The sequence below is a fragment of the Passer domesticus genome, unplaced genomic scaffold, assembly GCF_036417665.1.
Source record: "Passer domesticus isolate bPasDom1 unplaced genomic scaffold, bPasDom1.hap1 HAP1_SCAFFOLD_37, whole genome shotgun sequence".
NCBI classification, from domain to species: Eukaryota; Metazoa; Chordata; class Aves; order Passeriformes; family Passeridae; genus Passer; species Passer domesticus.
The window spans coordinates 3,662,389-3,680,686 of record NW_026990149.1 but is presented as its reverse complement, the minus strand read 5'-3'; the positions used below and the strand labels follow the sequence as shown (position 1 = coordinate 3,680,686).

Genomic DNA, 18,298 nt, shown 5'->3' with positions numbered 1-18,298 from the left:
ATCAGAGGCGAGGGGGAAGTGGCGCCCTCTGACCCTGGGGCCGGGCATGAAGCGGGCTCCATTTCCTCCGCTCGGGCCGGTGCTGCGGGAGGCGCTGGGAGAGCGCGGAGGGTTCGGGAAGCTGCTGAGGCGGCCGGGACAGGTGGGGGAGCGGCGGGGGGATTGGAGGATGAGGGCTGGGGGTCCTAAGAAGGGATCGTGGGAGGGTCTTGGGGTGTTCTGGGGGTCCTGGTGCGGTCTTGGGAGGGGAGTATTGGGTGTGGGGGATCCTGAGGAGTTCTGGAGATGTCAGGGAGGGTCTGGGGTGCGGTCATGGGGCATTGTGGGGGGATCTGGGGGGGTGTGGAGGATCCTAGGAGGGGTCTCGAGGGTGGGGTCGTGGAAGGGTCTTGGGACAGTCCTGGGGGGGGCTTGGGAGGGGTCTTGGGTTGGTTTTGGGAGGGGTCTGGGGGATCTGGGGATGATCCCTTGGGGGGATTTGGGAGGGGTCTTGAGAAGGCTCTGGGGGGGTGTGTCTCAGGGGACATCCTGGGCTGGGCCCGATTGGGGTCTGGGGGCTCTCAGGGGGGTTCTGGGGGGGGATTTTAGGGGTCCAGGGTGGTCCTGGGCCAGTCTTGCCTTGGAGGGGCTCTTTAGGGGTTTGGGGTTCCTGGAGGGGGTCCTGGGGGAGATTTGGGGGTCCCAGGGGGTTCCAGGCCCACCCTGAACCGGGGTCTGAGGATTTTGGGGAGAGGGGGCACAACAGGGGCTCCCAACCCCCGTTTTTGTGGGGGTCTCTCATTGTGCCCTGTCCCCAAAAAGCTTGAAGGGCCCCCTGAAGTGGCTCCTGTTCCACCAGCCGGTGTCCCCTGATCCAGGATAGCTCCAGTGAGTCCAGGGGGATTTTGTGGGCATTTTGGGGGGAAGTTTGAGAGGGATTTTGGGGGTGCTTTTTTGTGCTTTGGGGGATTTTGTTGGGAGTTTAGGAGGAATTATTGGGGTTTTGGAGAGAATTATTTGGTTTCGAGGGCTTATGGGATTTTGGGGGGTTTTGTAGATTTGGGGGGTTTTGGATTTTGGAGGATTTTATTGGGGTTTTGGGGGTTTATTGAAATTTTGGGGAGTTTTTTTGAATTTTGGAGCGTTTTGCTGGAATTTTGAGGGATTCTTGGTTTTTGGGGGGGGTTTACTGCGATTTTTAGGAGCTTTTGTTTTTAGTAGAACTTTGGGGGGCTTTTGGCGGTCTGGGGGGGCTTTGGTGTTGTCCCCAGATGCAGGGAGGGGCTGAGAGGCACCAAAATGTCCTTAAAACCCCCAAGACTCCCAATGAAACCCACAAAATCCCATTAGAACATCCTAGAATTTCAATAAAACCCCACAAAATCTCTTGAAATCCTAACAAATCCCTCAAAATCCCATTTAAACCCCACAAATCCCCCCCAAAATATCCCCAAAACTACAAAAAGTCCCACAAAATCCCAATACCCAAAGAAATCCTGGCAACACCCAAAAAACTCCACAAAACCCCAGCAAAGTCCCCCCAAAAAAATTGCAAAAAACCCCAAAACTCTCAAAAATCCCACTAAATGCCCACAAGTTCCAATAAAATGCCCCCAATATCCCTAAAAATTCCAATAAAACCACAAAAAATTCTAGAGAACCCAACAAAATCCCCACAAAATCACAGGAAATCCCACCAAAATTTAAAAAAAAAATTTCAATAAACCCCCAAACACCCCCAGAAAAAACAACCCCCCAAAGCACCAATAAAACTAAAATCCAAACCTGTCAAAATTCCGCAGCTCCCCCTAAACCCTATGATGCTCTTCAAAAAACCCAATAAATTCCGACAGAATTTCCCAAAGCCCAAAAAAGCTCAGTGTCCCCTCCCAAAAGCCCTGGCCCCTTCCAGGCTGAGCTCAGTCCTGTCCAGGGGTGCGGCCAAAAGCAGAGGTCCCCGAGCGATCCCGGAGCCGATCCCGGTTCCGATCCTGGTGGCAGTCCCAGAGCGATCCTGGTGCCAATCCCGGTCTTGGCCTCAGTCCCAGCCCATTTGGGTGATTTTAGGCCAAACTGGGCATGTTTGGGGTGGGTTTCAGATCCTTTGGAGTGACTTCAAGTATTTTAGTGTGGACTTTGGGTCCCTTTGTCTGACTTTAGGCCCATATGGGTGAGTCATAATCCTGCATGGCTGATTTTAGGTTGCTTGTCTTGGTGATTTTGGGCCCATTTGGTTAAATTTTTGGCTTCTTTGGTTAATTTTAGGTTGAACCAAGTCTTTTTAGGGTGATTTTGGGTCCTCTTTTGTTGGCTTCAGGCATGTTTGATTTCAGATCCCTGTGGGTGATTTTGGTAAAAACTAGGTGGATTTAGGCACATTTGGGTCATTTTAGGCAAAACGAGATACTTTCAGGGTGGATTTTAGGCCCATTTGGGAAATTTAGAGTGATTTTAGGCCATTTTGTGTGGGTCACAAACCACTTTGGGCAATTTTAGGTCCATTTGGTTGGATTTTAGACCCCTTTGGATAATTTTAATCGCATTTGGCTGATTCTAGGCCAAATCTGGTGGACTTCTGCTGCATTTGAGACCCTTTAGAGTGATTTTAGGCCAAACTGGGCCCTTTTAGGGCTGCATGTCCCCTTGACCCCGCCCCTTTCACCTCACAATTCAGGGTTCAGGAACGGGGAGGAGGAGGAGGAGGAGGAGGGAGGGAGGAAGAGGCAGAGCAGCAGCAGGAAGCAGCAGAGGAAGAGACGAGGGGGGAATCGCGTGGCCCTGGTGGTTCCTGAACTCACCGCAGCCCTGAGACCATCACCCCTCATCCCGCAGGTGCCTGGGGAGGGGAAGCTCGGCCCAAATATGCCAGGGGATCCCCAGGTTTGGGGATTTTTTGGGGGAATGTTTGGAGCTTTCAGGGCTCTAAAGATGAGCTGCAGGTGCCCCTCGAGGGGACATCGGGGCGTCCCTGGAAGGTGTTTTTGTGGGGTCCCAGTGTGGGTGGTGGCAGAGTCCTGGCAGGGGGACAGTGGTTTTGGGGAGCCCCAGGAGAGCTGTGGTTTCCCTGAGTGGGAGCCCAGAGAGAGGAGAGGCCCAGAAAGCCAAAGCAGGCTCCCTGAGAGGGAGAGACTCTTGGGATTCCTGGGATCCTGGCGGGTGGGATGGCTGGGAATGGGGTTCAGGGTTCCTGCTGCTGGAAGTGGCTGCTCCCACTAGGAGCCCAGTTGCTCCCCCTGTTTCCAGCTTCCTCGGCACTCCCAGTATGAGCCCAGTCACTCCCGGTCATTCCCTATGATGATGCAGTTTGCCCCCTGCAAGGTCCCACTTTCTGCACGTTGCTCCCACTTTCATCTAGTGTGTTCCCAGTTCTCCCAGTTGCCCCTAGCATAGTCTTAGTCATTCCAGTATGGTCCCAGTCCCTCCCAGCAGGGTCCCAGTCACTCACACTTGCCCCCAGCATGATCCTAGGTCCCCCAGAGCATTCCCAGCCACTCCCAGTTTAGTCCCAGACATTACTTCTACGATGTCAGACACTTCCTGTATATCTCAGGTACACTGAACTTTCTGATAGTTGTTACCAGGCACTTCTACTTACCTCAGTGAACCTCATGGTTTACTTGCCCCTGTGTTTATCCCAGTTGTTCCCAGTTCTTCTAATTATGTCCCTGGTTGGCTCCCAGCAAGGGCCTGGTAGCTCCAGTAACCCCCAGTCAGGGTCCAATGACATCCACTCTAATCCCAGTATAATTGTTGCCACTCCCAGTATGATCCCAGTCACTTGCAGTCTAATTCCAGTCACTCCCAGTCTGATGTCAATTGCCCCCAGTGTGATTCCAGTTGCTCCCTGTCAATGCCAGTGTGACCCCAGTAGCTTCCAATGTGATCCCAGTGAATCTCTGTCTCTCCCAGTGTATCCCAGTCACCCCCAGCATGTTCCCAGTCACTCCCACTTCCTCACAGTTGCTTTCAGCACAATTCTAGTTTCTACAGCCACTCCTAGTCAATCCCAGTATGGTCTAATCACCCTCAGTATGATCGCAGTTGCCCCTAGAATAGTCCCCATCCCTCTCAGCATGGTTCCTGTCACACCCAGTGTCCCCCAGTGTAAATTCAGTCACTTCAGTTTCCTGTAGAGTAGCCCCAGTCATCCCCAGCATTATCCCAGCTGTTCCCAGTGTTGTACCAGTTTTCCCTAGTATGGTTACAAACACTCCCAGTTGCCCCAGTGAGACTCTAGTTACTTGAGAATGATCCCAGTTACTCCCATTACCTCCAGCATGATTCCAGTTTTTGTCTGTTGCCCAAAGTGCTTCCAGTATGATCCCAGTTGTGGTCTCAGTCGCCTCAGCATGGTTCTAGTACTTTCCAGTTTGTCCCAGTTGCTCCCAATGTGTCCACATTTTCCTCCCAAAATGGGCCCAGTAGCTCTCAGTAACCCCCAGTCAGGTTCCATTCACACTCATTGTAATCCCAGTGGCTCCCAGGATGATCCCAGCAGGACCCATAGTCACTGCCAGTAGGGTTCCAGTCACTTCCAGTATGATCCCAATCACTCCTAGTATGATCCCAGTTGCATCCAGTGACTCTGAGATCCTCCCAGTATTATTCCAGTCATGCCCAGAGTGACTCCCTGTAACTCCTAGTGTGGTCCCAGTTGCTCCCAGTGACCTCCAGTATGGTTCCAGTCATGGCAAACACCTTTCCAGTCACTCCCAGTCTGATTCCAGCAGGATCCCATTCACTCTTAGATACTCTCAGTACTATTGCACTCACTCCCAGTATGATCCCAGTATGACCCTGACATAGGCACACCTCCTGCCATTATCACTCAGCATGGTTCTAGTTGCTCCCCTTTACCCCCACTATGGTTTCAGTCTCTCCCAGTATAAATCAGTTGATCTCCGCATGTTCTCAGTCACTCCCAGATTGGCAGAGTTGCTTCCAGCCTGATCCCATTTAATCACAGCCACTCCCAGTCACCTACCAGTTGCTGCAAGTATGATCCAGTATGATCCCAGTCTGCTCCAGCATGGGCCCAGCTACTTCAACTGTGATCCCAGTTGGCCCCAGCAGGGTTCCAGTTTGTCCCTGTTCCTCCCAGTGTGATGCCAGTTGTCCCTAGTATAGTCCTAGTGACACTGTGGATGGTCCCAGTCCCTTCCAGCATGGTCCAGTTACTGCCAGTGCAGACCCAGCCACCCCCACTTGCTCCCAGTTGCCCAAATTGTCGTCCCAATTCTCCCCAGCATGGTTCCCGTTGTTCCCAGTGTGGTTCCAGTCACTCCAGTATGGTTACAGACACTCCCAGTATACCCCAGTTGCTCTCAGCATGCTTGTAGTAATTCCCAGTCATTCCCAGTTGCCCCAGTAAGGTTCCAGTTACCCCAGTACAGCATAGTCTCTGCCAGTGAAGTCACTCCTGGCATCCCCCAGCCCTCTCTGTGTTCCCCCATCGCGAATCTCCTGAGAGGAGCCCCAAGGGCTGCAAGTCCCCACCCAGGATCCCCACCAAACCCCAGTGTGGATCTGCAGCCCCCACTTTTCCCAGTTTCCCTCTCCTTTTCCCCGGGCCTGGTTCCCCCTGCCCCCAGAGGGTGGGAGCAGCCGAGAGCCCCGCGCTGCCCATCCCGAGCTGTCCCGGCTCCAGCCCCGCTCCTGCCATGAGGGTGTCGCTGCTGCTGGGGGAGGAGGACGAGGGATGAAGAAGGAGAGCGAGAAGGGATGGAAATAGGAGAAGAAGGTGGGCTTGGAGAGGAGGAGGAGGAGGGATGGAAGAGGAGGAGCGGGAGGAGGAGGAAGAGGAGGAACAGAGGAGGATCAAGGAGAGGAGAAGGAACCATGAGGTTGAGCGCTCCCTGAATTCGCAGTCCCCCGACCTCTGGGATCATCACCCCCCCCACCCCCCCACATCCTGCAGGTGACAGGGAAGGGGGACCTCAGCCCAGATATTCTGGGGGCTCCATGGGTTGGGTTTTTTGGGGGGGAATGTTTGGAGAATGAAGAACTGTAAAGCTGAGCGGAAAAGGCCCCTTGTGGGGACATCGGGGGGTGGCGGTGGCGGCTGGCGGCAGAGGCAGCCTGGAGGAGCAGAGCCCTGTGTCCCCCAGGAGCCCAAAGTGGGGAGCCCAGAGAGGGGGGAGCGCCACCATTGGCAGGACCCTCAACAGCCTGGAGAGGGGCAGGGGGGACTCCTTGGAGCTCCTACACCCAAAGCAGACAATAATGGGAGAAGGTACCCTGGGACCCCAAAATCCCCCAGCATCCCTAAACGGGGAGACCGAGGAGGGGGAAACTTTTCGGATTCCTGCGATTCACAGCAGCCTGGTGAGGACAGGTACCGAGGAGAAGGGAGACCCACAATATGAGCATGACACCGAGCAGCTGGGACAGGGAGGAATCCCCAAAGACCAAAGTGGAGAGACCAGAGATGGGGAACTCCTGGGAGGTTTTCCAGGGCTGAATCTTGGTATTCTGGAGGATTCCATGGACCCCAGATGCTCAGTGATTTCCAGAGATGGACTTGGGCAGAGAGACCTTCAAACTCGAAATGCTCATCCCTTATTTTCCCCCAAACCAGGATTTCCTATTCCCAATCCTTGGCTGGATGGAGAAGGAGGATGTGAGGACGAGGAAGATGCCATGGGACACCCAGGCAGGTGAGGAGGAAGTCAGTGTCCCTTTCCCCCTCTCTTCTGCTCCATCTCCCAGCCCAGCATGGCCCTGGCTGCAGGACAGCCCTGCTGGTGATGCTGTCCTACCGGGGACGCACTGGGGGGATCTCCTTGCCCTTTCCTGGGGCACGGAGGCAAATCCCATCCTCTCCTTGTCCTTCTTCCTCCAGACAGGGAGCTGCACATGGAAGCCAGGGAGGACAAATCCTCGTGGCAGAACCTTGTGGAAGAGGCTGTTTTGTGCAGCTCCACAGCACAGGAATCAAAGGGGAAAGAAAAGCCCCGGAGACCCCGCACAAGGAGGGGCTGCAAACGCAGATTGAGGGGATCTGAGGAGGAAAGACCCAACCTGGGCCAGGAAGGTGGCCAGAGATCGAGCCAGAGCTTGGACCTGATGGTCCATGAACAGCTTCATGATGGGGAGAAGCCCCACAAGTGCTTGGAGTGTGGGAAGAGCTTCAGCCGGAGCTCCAGCCTGATTCGGCACCAGAGGATACACACAGGGGAACGGCCCTATGAGTGTGGGGTATGTGGGAAGAGCTTCAGAGTCAGCTCCAGCCTGATCCGCCACCAGATTATCCACACTGGAGAACAACCCTACGAGTGTGGGGAATGTGGGAAGAGTTTCAGCCGGAGCTCCACCCTCATCCGTCACCAGGTGATCCACACTGGGGAGAGGCCCTACGAGTGTGATAAATGCAGGAAGAGGTTTCAGCTCAGCTCTAGTCTCCTCGTGCACCAGCGCACGCACACAGAGGAGAAGCCTTTCCGCTGCACCGACTGTGGGAAGGGCTTCAGGCAAAACTGCCATCTTGTCAGGCACCGGCGCATCCATACTGGGGAGAGGCCCCACGAGTGTGAGGAGTGTGGGATGAGCTTCAGTCGGAGCTCCCACCTGATCCGCCACCAAAGGATCCACACTGGTGAGCGGCCCTACAAGTGTGGGGAGTGTGGGAAGAGCTTCAGACAGAGCACCAACCTGATCCAGCACCAGAACATTCACACTGGGGAAAGGCCCTACAAGTGTGGGGAATGTGGGAAGGGTTTCAGCCAGCATGCCAACCTGATCCAGCACCAGAACATCCACACTGGGGAGAGGCCCTATAAGTGTTCAGAGTGTGGGAAGGGGTTTCGGATCAGCTCACATCTCCTCGTGCACTATCGGATTCACACAGAGGAGAGGCCCTTCCACTGCCCCGACTGTGGGAAGGGATTCATGTACAAATCTCACCTCATCATCCACCAACGGATTCACACAGATGAAAGGCCCTTTCGCTGCCCCGACTGTGGGAAGGGCTACAAGCACAGTTCCACCCTGATCACCCACCGGTGTATCCACACGGGGAGATGCCCTACGAGTGTCCGCAGTGTGGGAAGAGCTTCTCACAGAGCTCAGCCTTGACTGAGCACCAACGGAGCCACCGGTAAGGGAAGCCCTGCAAGTGCCCCAATTTCAGGAAGAGCTTCATACACTGCTGCAACTCCATCCCCCACTGGAGGACCCTTGTTGGGAAGAGCCCTGGTGACCCACATTTGCTGTGATCCATGTTGGGAAGGCACCTAGCTGTTTCTCCTTTTGTTTTGGCCTTCATTTTCTTCTGATTCATCGTTGTCCCTTAAAAACAGCCAAAATAGTGTTAAAAAGAAAGAAACTGATCAAAAATATCTAAAGTCCCACCATTTCACAGTTGTTTGAGGGGGAATTTAGGATTTGGGGATGTAATCTGGAGATTTGTGGGTTCTGGGAGGATTTTGGGCAGTGTTCTCCATCTCTTTGCACTGCAGAAACCAAGAGGGATCAACCTGTCTCCTCAAAACAACTCAATCCCACTGAAAACCATACAGTTGTACCCCAAAAGGGCTCAATCCCAACTCAAAATTGCTTGTTCTCTCCTCAAAAATAATCCTATGCCAAACTCGATTCCACAGGCGCCGTGGTGAGAAGGGGTTGGAAGGAGATTGGGAGAAGTGGGATCGAAATTTGGAGCGGTGGATCGGGATTGTGTGGGGCTGGGTGGGTGGGATGTATTTGATAGTAAATAAAAACTTCAGAGTTACTAATTTCTGTCCTATTCATTTTCAGAGAGTTGCAATTCTGTTTCCAGAGTGCCACCTTCTCAGCTGATTTTGTTTGTGTCCTCCTTTCTCTCCTGCCTCTCTTTGCCTGCTGTGTTTCTCAGTGCCTCCCTAGAGCCAGGGCAGCTGCCACCAAAGGCCCTGCCCTGATTTAATTCCTAGTGCAGAAGCTACAACAATGATTGATGAAGTTATGAAGTCTGGCAGTGAAATGTCACTGTAAGATCTTGCTCTACTTGGCTTTCGGCCCCTTCTTAAGAGCTTTGTCTTGGAGGGCAGGAACACCTTTTCCTTGCTGCAAATGTGATTGTATGGGTTGGGATTGTATGGACTGGGATTGTATAAACTGGGATTGTACAGACTGGGATCATATGGACCGGGATGGCTGCACCGGAACAATGCAAACTGAGGCAGTCTCACCCCGCCCAGGGATCCCTCCCAGTCTTGCATGGGGGCATAGCCAAAACTCTCTGGAGTGAAGACAGAGGTCCTGATGCAATCCCGGTGCCAATCCTGTTCCCAGTTTTGGTCTCAGTCTCCGTCCAGGAGCGCTCACAGTGTCAGTCTCAGTCCCGGTCCCAGTCTTGGTATCAGTCTCAGAGCACTCCTGGAGTGCTTTTAGTGCTAATTCCTGTCCTGGTGTTGATCTCAGTCCTGGAGCTGTGCTGGTCCCGGTCTCAGTCTGAGTCCCAGAGCAATGCCAGTCTCACTGCCGGTGCTGCTTCTGGTTTCAGTTCTGGTCTCTGAGTTGTCCTGGTTCTAGTGCTGGTACCTGTGCGAGTCTTGGTCCTGGAGTGCTCCCTGTGCCAGTCTCAGTCCCAGCCCCAGAGTGCTGCCAGTCTCGGTGCTGGTTCCAGTGCTGGTCTCGGAGTCAGTCCTGCCGTGCTCTGGCTGGTCTCCTTCCTGGTCCAAGTGAAGCCAGAGAAGTCCTGATGTCAGTGCCAGTCTACGTTCTGGTCCCAGTTCTGGTCCCAGAGCACTCCCAGTGCCAGTCCTGGTTCTGAAGCACTCCCAGTGGCAGTCCCAGTGTCGGTCTTGGTCCCAGTTTGAGTTTCAGTCTCGGTCCCAGTAATGGTGCCGGTCCCAGAGCGGTGCTGGTCTTGGTTCTGGTATCAGTTCTAGGTCCCAGTCTCGGTTCCAGTCCCTGAGATTTTAGGCCAATCTGGGCAGGTTTAGGGTGGGTTTTAGATTTCTTGGCGTGATTTCAGGCATTTTAGTGTGGATTTTAGGTCCCTTTGGATGATTTTAAGCCCATATGGGTGGATCTTAAGCCCGCATGGGTGATTTTAGCCTTTTCTTGGTGATTTTGGTTTCAGGATTCAAATAGTGTTGTCTTTCCCCACAGCTGTTCCTTCAGCTGGATTGGGAGGGCCTTTTGGCCTCTGGACCCACACTTTGGCTCCATTATTAGGACTGCTGGATCCAAATCCTTTATCTCCAGCAACAGTGATCGTTGGAGGTGCATCTCCTTTTTTCACAATTGTTTTCAAAACTGCAATATCAATAACTGTGCTACCCTGTCATGGAGTTGAATAATCACCTTATTCACTATTGTTTAGTGACTTTAATTACTTTAATTCCTCCTTGATAATCTCCATCAACTCCTTCTCCCATGACATGAACGCTTTTCAAAGCCAAGCTCCAGCAAGCAGTTATCAAAGCAAAATGTCCTGGAGGAGTTTGAGTTCCTATGTCAGTATTGATAACTTTCATTTGCTTTTGATTTATCCTAATTCTAATGCGTGAAGGTCCAGCCCTGCAGCCTCTAGGTGGACCCTGTCAGGCGCCATCAGACCCAGAATAATTTCTCAGGAAGTTAAAGCATCACTGTCCATGGTTGTATTTGCAAACTGGGTGCAGCCGTGCACAGCCAGGGGGTTTCCATTTCCCAGGGTGCCCCTTGTACCCTTGTTAAAGGTATGGAGCACATCTGTGAGATGGATTCTCCATGGGGACAGGCTCCCATCTCCTCCTTTTTTCAACTGCTCTTTGAACAGCCCCTTTACCCTTCAATCAATCCTGTGGACTGTAGATAGTGTAGTGTATGAAAAACCCAGCAGTCTTAATCATTGTGTTTTTCACAGTAACACACAAATCATTCCACATCACAGTATCAGCAAACCCCATAAAAATAGCCAATTTCATCCCTTCCTCCTTTATTTGTTGTACACAATCTCACAAAGTTTGCCACTGACATTCAGGTCCTGGCCAATGCTTTTCTGTAGGATATTTAGTGCTAGATCCTTGAGCAGCCAAAGGTGGTAAATCAAAATTGTCAGCATTATTTCACGTTATTATTATATATATATAGATAAAGATATAGATAGAAACATAGATTTAGCTAGACATATTGTTAGATAAAAATATATGCTTATAAATATATATTAAAATATTGTACTACATATATGTATATAGTTATTTATTATATTAATATTCTTTCACTTGAACAAATTAATACAAGCTCAAGATTAAAAACTGCTGTCGTTCCATGTGAGAGTGTTCCAACAACTGTTCCTTCTGTTGGTGCTGTTTCCAATGTGCTGTTAACAAAATTAATCCTCATCTTTACCCATCCACAAGTTGTTTTCCTTTCTCCGTATGCAATTATTGGATGCATTTCAATACATCCAGTGGTTCAGCTTCTTTAAACTGACTGCCCCATTGCTTGCACGGTGTTCTGACCTCAGTCCACTTCAGAGTTAGTGAACTGTAGAGAAGAGCTTCCCATCTGCGAATTTCAGATGGGACCGATTCCTTACATTTACATTTAAGAAGTGACATTTTGTTGTGATCTGGCCAGACTGTGCCATTTTTGTTTCATGAGTGGGGCAGGGTCAGCACTCCCACAAAGACACAAACACAAACTGAAGGAATCAGTGTCATTTACTGTAGTTCAAAGCAGCAAAGAATCACAGAAGGAGAAGCTCAGCAATGCACCCAATCATCGCGACCAAAGATTGCCTGCAGTGATTAAGATCCATCACTGCTGTAGTGAGGGTGGTTGCAACAAACCTCTTTGGTTCCCTAACTTCAGGGCGAGGGTGGAGAAAATGAAAAAGAGCAGGTTCGATGGAGTTGCCTGGAAAGAACTTTAATAAAGGGTGGAAAACAGCAAACGTAGAGTAGCTGAGCATAGTATGAGGGGCAGCATCCAGAAACCCAAAACAAAGGGGAAGCAGCAACATATACACTTGGGGATGGAACATTCTGGAACTGTAACCATATAGGGGAAACAAGTAATCAATAGGGGAGCAGAACTTGGACAACATAGTAACACCAAGGGCTTATGGGGGAACTCTCAGGCTTGCCCTAAGTTAAATAATTCCCAGGGCTTGAAACTAATGCCCAGTTCTTTTGGGATAAAATCTGGCTGACTTTGAGTCACAGCTGGGCCAATTCCCACATCTCCCCTTTTCTGTTTTCTAACAAAAATGGAACTGAAAGAACTTTGCAAAATTCTATAAAAAGATCCAAATAAGCATGGAACAACTAACACCACAATAACAGCAACCAAGAAAACCAGCAGTCCCCTCTCGACTAAAGACATCATCCAACCCTTCAGTCCTCAGGATTAGAAGAGTTTATTCAACCAGTCTTTGTTTTCCACTTGAAGCTTCTTGAACCCTCCCCTCAGCACTTGAATGCTGTTGTGTATTGACTCGCTGTGGCTGGAGAGGTTCATGCAACACATTACCTCAAAATCCTCACAGCTGTGCTCATGTGCCAAAAGTAGAAAATCTATTGCTGCCCTGTTCTGCAAGGTGGTGTGCCTGATGGTATCTACGTCTGAGATCAGGCCACTCAATGCAAGGGAGGTAGCATTGGTTTGCTTACTTAGCAGGCACCCAAGATGCTCTAATTGTCCTAATGTTAGAGTTCAGGAACACATAATCACAGAATGATTATATGCAGGTGCTTTTATTGAAGAGCTCTGGGTGTCAGGGGTACAAACCCAAAACTGACTCCAGCATGGGTTCAGGATGAACATGTTTTTATACCCTTATTGTTATATAACTACATATTAATTATTAAACTTCTATTTTTCTATTGTATACATTGATTTCATCCAAGCATGGATTTTTGTAATTTCCATCAAACCCTGCCAACATAGTTTCTCATGATTCTTGTTACGATTAAACAATAATTATATCCAATTACCAAAAAGTCATTGCATCTAACAATCATATCATTTATCATAGTCATTAAATAATTATACAGGTGCAGCCTAACATTTTCCCAGGGCCTACCTTAACATATTCCCAGGGCCTACCAGGCCTATCCTTCCTTTCTAACTCCCCTAAATATTCAATGGTTTTAGAAACATTTTATCCCTATACTGTCACTAAGGCTTTGGCTGCAGCCACCCAAGGGAACAAGATGGAGGCTGCTATTCTCTTGTTTTTACTCCAATACATAACATTGTCTTTGCCATCAGATTCAAAGTAGTGCATGGATCTTTTCGCTCTATCTCTCTGGCTATGAATCATTTTCGTGTTGGGTGCCAGCCAGGTAAGCCTCCCCAAGCTACAAGATCCGCCTTTGATTAGTGAAGCTATACTGGGCCATGCTCTGTCCCTGCAAATAAGAAACACACCCTGCGGCAACTGGAGTGGGTAGCTACTGGACCAAGAAATTATGGGAGAGGTGTAATTATACCATCGGCCCTGATTTTTATAAGTGGGATGGAATGGGGAGATGTCCCTCCTGCTAGTTTCTCTTTCTCTTGTAATTTTGGGTCTTTCACCCTCTTCCTATCTCAGTCAGTAATAAAACTTTACACAGAAGTTCATTTTTACAGAGCCGAGAATTTCTAGCTCCTGGGGTTCAAATGGTGCATGCGGGAGCTTCCAGGTCCAGTAGTCCCAGGTGTCGACAGAGCTGCATTTCCATTTGCTATCAGGATTGTCACCTCACATACTATGGATGGCATCCTCAGTTATCAGCCACATCCACAGATAACCCTTACTAGACAGGTGGAAAAGGGGCCATCAGGGCTAGCAATGGACAGGCACAGGGTAGCTTGTTTTATGGCTTTTGCTAGGGTTGCCCATGCATTCTGTTTTGTCTGTGGAACTACCCATCCACTCACTAGGAGCCTGGTTGCAAACAGGCTGAGGAAGGTGAGCCAAAGCTTATTATGGGTCATTTTCAAAAGAGTTGTCTGGTCCATGTGTCAAAGTCATTGTCTGGTGGTTCTTGTCTTGGGGTGGACTTGGGGTGTTCCTCTGGTGAACCCTCATTCAGTGGCTGTAGGTAGGACTTGGTGTTTTTCACTGGGATCCACCAAGGCCCTTTACCGATGGAGACAGAAGCATATCCCCTCCCCCAGATAATTAATGGAAATGGCCCCAGGATCTGGGTAATTTCAGGTTCTTTCATCAATACTTGTGGCCTTTCTTTTAATGGAGCCTGTGAAGTATTTGTAAAATGTCAAAGGACAGAAGGTCTGGGTTCCATAAACAAATTATTTAAAACATTAAAGACATACAGTGCCTTGCTTAGTCTCTCTGTAGTGGGTTACTCCCTTTCTGGTTATCTAGAAGACCTTTGAGAGAGACATGAGTTCTTTCAACATTAGATTGATGTTGAGGAGTTTTTGCAAGTTGAGGAGTTTTTGCAAAACAATGGCCATATTCAGCTGATGCACAATCCAGCCTGCTGGTAACAATGGATAATGGACAATGAATAATGGACATATTCAGAAACGGGATTGGTATGTCCTTGAGAAAGATACAAGAAGAAGAGCCATCAAGACTCAGCAAGTTTGTCAGCAAGTTTGAGAAAGTGAGAAAAAAGAAGCAAAGGGTGGGCCAGATGACCACAGCAAAACATGTGAAAAATCAGACTATCCAATGAGCATTCTAATTTAGACGCGTGAACAGCTAGGATTAACCAATCATGTATTATCTAGATGTGTGAACAGTAGAAACTTATTATAAATATAGCCTTTTTGGGGGTAATAAATGTGGCTTCACTTAATCACATTGATCATGGCGTGATGTCCCATTCCTGATCCTCCGCACCACATTTCTGGTGGAGAATGCGGGCACCCCCAGCATGGTAGCATGAGAGGGACTCGAGGACGGCAATTTGGCTGCTGTGCAGAAGATCAGAGCCTGCCTTTGAGGAGCAGAGAAGCTGGTCGAAATTATCCTCACTGCCCTAGTGGGAAGAAAAGGTTACAGACTGGAGCTCCAATTGCAGATTACCTGAATCTCTCCCTGATCAAGGTGGGCGGCTGGGGAGGAGATGGGGTCTGAATACGAACAGGAAGCTGTCCAGAAACTCCTCCAACATATCCTCTGTAAGAGAGAACAAAAATATGATGCTTCCATTTTGAAAGGACTAATTCACTGGGTTTGGGACCGTAATCTCATAGCAGGGGCATAGGTTGTTTTTGAAATTCCAGCCTGGGAAGCTATGGGGCATATGATATGGGATTCTGTTTCATCTGGTGGTAGTGAGGCAAAAGAGGCGTCTAAGTATGCCACTTTGTGGAGAACTATTATAGACGTATTGCAGACTTTGAAGGCTGAGAGAAAGGCAGCTGCTGCAGCTTGTGCTGCACTGGCTGAGTCAGAGGAAAAGCCTCAGGCATTTCCAGTAACTCCAGTAACTCCAGTTCAGCAACTGTTCTCTGCGACCTTAACATATCCCCTCATGCACTCCAGAACTCCTCAACTCAGTTTCGACAGCAGAATAGAGCGTTACACCAACTACTCTCCCAGCTCAGAGTAAGAATGCAGAAGCTGCTGCCTCTTTGCGATGATTAGGCTGTCAAACAAAAAACAATTGTACTCCGAGTGAAGGAACTGTTGATAACAGTAACTTAGAGGCAAAACATGCTGTAAGTAAAAAGGATAAGGAAAGAGATGTTGTCATGAGTAGTGCTTCTGTTGAGGAGGATCTGAAATCCTCAGTGGACAAGTTGCAAAAATTAGTGACTCAACAAAAAGATGCAGTTGTCCCCAAAAGAAACTATTCTTTTGAAAAAATAGAACTGCCAATGATAGTAGATTAAAATAAGCATTCAGGAAAGAGATTTACATCCTCTCACTCTGTTTCTGAAACAAAGTTAGAGCCAGTCAAACGAAACATTCCCCCTCACGCTGTTAAGAACGTGAAATTAGAGTTGGAATGTAATCCAGAAATAGAAGCAACTCAGAAACGAAAGTGGAAGGGAGTTATTACAGAAGCTATTGTGAAGGGACTTTCAAATGACATTGAGGCTTTCCCTGTAGTTAGTAATGCTACAAGCAGAACTTAAGAACCTTTTAATTGGAAAATTCTAGAGAAATTGAAAGCAGCAATATCACAATTTGGTATAAAATCCCAACCTGCGCAGTCACTTCTACAGTATGTTTTCACATCTAACACATTAATCCCAGCCGATGTTCACACCATAATAAGACTTATAATGCCACTACATCAGCAAGTAATGCTCCATAAAAGCTGAGAAGCGAGATATACCCAAGAAGCAGCAAAACGTAGAGATCAGGGTGACCCTCTGTATGGTGCAACAGCACAACAGTTGCTTGGCAAAGGACCTTGGGCTACTGCCACTGCTCAAGCGAAAAGCATTATATGGTCTTACAGATGAGCCAACAACTAGCATATAATGCCATCCTCGCACTTCCAGATGGGTTACACACTAAGTCTTTTACTTTGTCAAGGAGCAAATGAAGACTTTGATAAATTTGTAGATCAATTGCATGAAACTATTTATGATCATTCTGATTTAGAATTGGACACAAAGGTACAATTGTTTAATATGCTAGCTTTTGACAATACTAATGATAAAACTCAGCAAATTTTAAGTACTTTAAAGAAGGGAGCTGATGTCACAGAAATGTTGGAACAGATGGCTAGAACTACAGAAAGACAAAAAGCAGCCTATGTAGCTGCTGCAGTACAGGATGCAGTAAAGCCACTGATTTCTAAACTGCAAAAGAAAGCAGAAGGAAAGAACATTAAGTGCTTTGGGTGCAGTAAAATTAGACATGTTCGGAGTCAGTGTCACTTAGCAACAATGAAAAAGTTTTGTTCCATCTGCAAAAAAGATAACCACAGTACTAAAGAATGTAGTTTCTAGGGAAATGCTTTTTGGAATGCACCCCCTGAAAGCTCGGGGAAATGCATGGATAGCTCAGCCTCCAATGAAGGAGGAGGAGGATTATACTCACTCAAATCATCAACTTCCAGAAGCACCGGAGTGGACGTGGAAACCGCAGCAGACATTACCATCACGGACTCTGCTGTACACCTGATAGATACTAATAGGAAAGGACCCTTGGGGAATGGGCTTAGTGCTTTTTCTGTTAGTGAGATCATCTGCTAGCAAAATGGGAGTGGATATAATTCCTGGGGTTATTGATGCAGACTACCAAGGGGTTACTAAAATCATGGTTAGGACATTTTTCCCTCCTGTATCTATCGCCAAAGGTTCACAAATTGCTCAATTTGTTCCTTTTAAGTCTAGTGTCCCTTGTACAGGCTTGAAAGAGTGGGGAACAGGAAGTTTTGGCTCCACAGGTAAACCAGAAGTATATTGAGCCATGGACATCACAAGAGGTAGACCAAACAAACAGGTAACCTTGACACATCCTAGTGGTGATTCTATTACTAGGACACTCATAATTGGCACTGGAGCAGATGTAACCATCATTTCAAACACAATATGGCCTAAAAATTGGGTATTGATAAGCCCTACCTTAGGTATTGCAGGAATTGGAGGAACTCAGGCAACTCAGTTAAGCAGAGAAGTGATTGCTTTCACTTTCCCAGATGGAGTGAGTGTATCTACAAGACCCTATGTCATGCAGACTCCTGGCAATTTATTAGGTCTCCTTGGAAGAGATCTATTAAGCCAGCTAAAAGCAACCATTGTTACACAGCCTTTTTAGCAGCAGCCACTGGAAGGTAGCCAATCTTCAAAATTAGCTGGACCACTGATACACCTGTGTGGATTGATCAGTGGACGCTGTCAAAAGAAAAGCTGCTAATAATACAACAATTAGTGCAAGAACAGCTTGAAGCAGGACATATAAAACCATCTACTAGCCCTTGGAACACCCCAATTTTTGCCATCCCTAAAAAAAAAGGGTAATGGAGGTTGCTACATGATTTATGTGCCATTAATGCAATAATGCTAAGTATGGGTGCCTTGCAACCTGGTCTTCCATCTCCTACTATGATACCTGAGTCATGGAATCTGTTGATCATTGATCTCAAGGATTGTTTTTTCACTATTCCCTTGCATCCAGATGGTACTAGTCATTTTGCATTCTCTGTTCCATCTATCAATAAGACAGAACCCTACAAAAAGTATAAATAGGCTTATTTGCCCCAGGAGATGCGTAACTCGCCTACAATGTGTCAAATTTATGTCGCTTGGGCACTAGAGCCTGTTCGGCAAAAATTTCCTGAATATATAATCTATCACTATATGGATGATATCTTAGTAGCTAAAAAACAACTGGACTCTGTAACTGTTTTAAAAACCATAGCAGCTTTGCTAGAAGAAAAAGGATTAAAAATTACACCTGATAAAGTGCAACATTCAGCTCCTTAGA

The 18,298-nt window shown here is 48.3% G+C and overlaps 1 pseudogene; it reads left to right on the top strand.

Annotated features, from left to right (window-relative positions):
* Positions 1–26: 26 nt before the first annotated feature.
* On the top strand, positions 27–11,299 carry LOC135292578 (zinc finger protein 501-like; annotated as a pseudogene).
* The last annotated feature ends 6,999 nt before the right edge of the window (positions 11,300–18,298 follow it).